The sequence below is a fragment of the Cupressus sempervirens genome, chromosome 3 (assembly GCF_028749045.1).
Source record: "Cupressus sempervirens isolate cs-2001-9-10 chromosome 3, ASM2874904v1, whole genome shotgun sequence".
NCBI classification, from domain to species: domain Eukaryota; kingdom Viridiplantae; phylum Streptophyta; class Pinopsida; order Cupressales; family Cupressaceae; genus Cupressus; species Cupressus sempervirens.
The window spans coordinates 563,000,112-563,003,334 of NC_143120.1; positions in this window are offsets into that span (position 1 = coordinate 563,000,112).

Consider the following 3,223-nt stretch of genomic DNA (forward strand, 5'->3'; position numbering starts at 1 on the left):
AAAAGAAACATTTGAGAAGTGTAAGCTCGATGAGAAAGATAGGTAATCCCTCAAAATAAAACAAATGAGCCTTTTTTTCCATTGAACAATAATAATGCTAATGGTTCTCCCTCCCAAATATTTTTAAAATATATCGTCATCAGGGTACCAATGCCACCTTTATTTGTACGCACACATATACATACATGTGTGTAAACTTAATCATTTATTTCTTTTGTATCATTATATTGATTTACATGTGTGCACACATGCACACATACATATATACATATACATATACATATATGTATATGTATATGTATATGTATACATATACATATAAATATACATATATGTATATGTATATATGTATATGTATACGTATACATATACATATACATATACCTATACATACATACATACATATATATATATATATATATATATATATATATATATATATATATATATATATATATATATATATATATATATATATATATATATATATATATATATATATATATATATATATATATATATATATCCACATATGAATATGTATATGTATATGTATGTATGTACAAGTATAGGTATCATGATATCATGGTGTCAATATATAAAGCATATTTGGGAGGCTCCATAAGAATATTAGATAAAAAGGTAACAACTTGTCTTATTTATTTAATGCTCAATGTTTTTCTATAATTGATAAGTGTGATGAACTGATTGGTTAGCTCAAAGTTGTCCAAGATACACTCTTTCTTGACTTGTCATTTAACCTTATCCAATATGTTTAGAATCCATACCCAATGGCCTACCAGTGGACTTTTTAGTGCCCCAACCCTAACTCCCATTTTGGCAATACATTCCTCCCTTCACCCCGTCCTGCAAACAAGAAGAATTTCCATGATAAGAAGATATTCCTTGATATAAATCAAGGTTACTATAATAAAAAAATATTTTCATAATCATCATAATGGCTAACCACTATTTCAAACAAACAACTAACTTTTCCAAACTTCTTAAAATAATAAATATTCATTTTTAGTTAAAATTGTAACGATAAACTAACATGTCATCTACACATGAATTAAAAACAACCATATTTATATTTCACATGATTGTATTATTTAACTTATTTACCATCCAACTAACTTCACATGAATTACAATGACTATATGATTTTTTTAATTTGGGCAAAAAATTGGGATATAACTGGACATTAGAATTGTGCACTTCTCTAAACCATTCTATCCAAGGTGTTCCATATATTGAAAGGCTTAGAGCTCCCTAGTTGTGGAGCCTCTCAAATATGCTTTATATATTGACACCATGATATCATGATACCTATACTTTTATATACATACATATATGTATACGTATATGTATGTACATTTAAAAGTATATGTATACATATACGTGTATGTATATGACACCATGATATCATGATACCTATACTTTTACATACATACATATATGTATGTATGTAAAAGTATAGGTATCATGATATCATGGTGTCAATATATAAAGCATATTTGGGAGGCTCCACAAGAATCTTAGATAAAAGGTAACAACTTTTCTTATTAATTTAATGCTTAATGTTTTTATGTAATTGATAAGAGTGATGAACTGACTGGTTAGCTCAAAGTTGTCCAAGGTGCACTCTTTCTTTCCTAATCATTTAACCTTAGCCAAGATGGTTAGAATCCATACCTGATGGCTTGCCAATGGACTTTTTGGTGCCCCAACCCTAGCTCCCATTTTGGCAATACTTCGCCCCTTCACTGCATTTTGCAAAGGAGAAGAATTTCCATGATAATAGCACATTCCTCGATATAAATCAAGGTTACTATAATCAAAAACCATTTTCACAATCATAATAATGGCTAACCACAATTTCAAACAAGCAATTAATTTTTCCAAACTTCTTAAAATAATAAATATTCATTTTGAGTTAAAATTGTAACGATAAACTAACATGTCATCTACACATGAATTAAAAAAAAACCATATTTCTATTTCACATGATCGTATTATTTAACTCATTTACCACCCAAATAACTTCACATGAATTACACGACTATATGATTATTTTTATTTGGGCAAAAATTTGGGATATAATTGTAAATTATAATTGTCCACTTCTCTAAACCATTCTTTCCAAGGTGTTCCATAGATTGGAAGGATTGGATGGAGGCTTAGAACTCCCTAGTCACAAAGTGTGAAGACATACAAACAAGCGTGAAAATAGGTCTCAGTTGAGCCTTAGAAATGTAGCCCTTGCTAGTAAACCATACAACAAGAGATTCTTAGACAAGAGCAAGAGTGCTAGTGTCAAAGAGCTTCCAATATGATGCAATGCAAGATGAGACTATGATAAATGGAATGCAAAGAGCAACTATGCTAGCAATATGATAGAATTACAAAACCATTCTAATTAAGCTAAGTGAGATAGTCTATTGCATAAGGAAACTAAGCTAATGCAATTGAAACTAAACTAGTATGATGATGCAAGAATGAATGAGAGAGAGAAGATACATGTTTTCCAAAAATGCTTCAAGAAAATTTGTAAGTAAACTTACAACATAACAATAGCTCAAAATCAAGATCCTTAGATGAGGAGAGACCCTTTTAAAGATGTACAGATGACTAAGATCAAGATTAAGAGATGAATGATCAAGGGTGGGAGTTGAATTTTGACATGATCCATGTGCACATTTGTTTCCTCCAATCAAAATGAGTTGACTTTTCCATATGTGACAAAGTCTTTTTCTTTTAATTTAAAAATAGGAGAAATGACTTATGTCTGCAACTTAGGAATTTGTGGGAATGGGGTCTTTTATTTAAGTAAAAAGGGACATGTTCTTTTAATCAAATATGGAATTAGGATATAGTGGTCAAACTATAGAATAAAATCAAATAAATTAATTTTCAGAGATTTGGCCTAGGCAAATAATTAAATAGTTTAGCCAAAATGTCGAGAAGGGATAGTCTAGGTGACCATTTTTAGGTGATTACATTTCCTCCTCTTTGATTAATGTGTGATTGATCTAGGAACACATTATGTAAAAGAATGAAGAAGCCAAGTAGGTAGCAACAGATAGAGAGTTTTGATTCCGAAGAATGAAATACAAAATGAGATATCAAATCCTAAATGCATAGCTTGGCATCAACGATACTAAACACTAGGACAGAGATATGATATCCAGACTCATAAAGAATACTAATATCAAACAAAGAA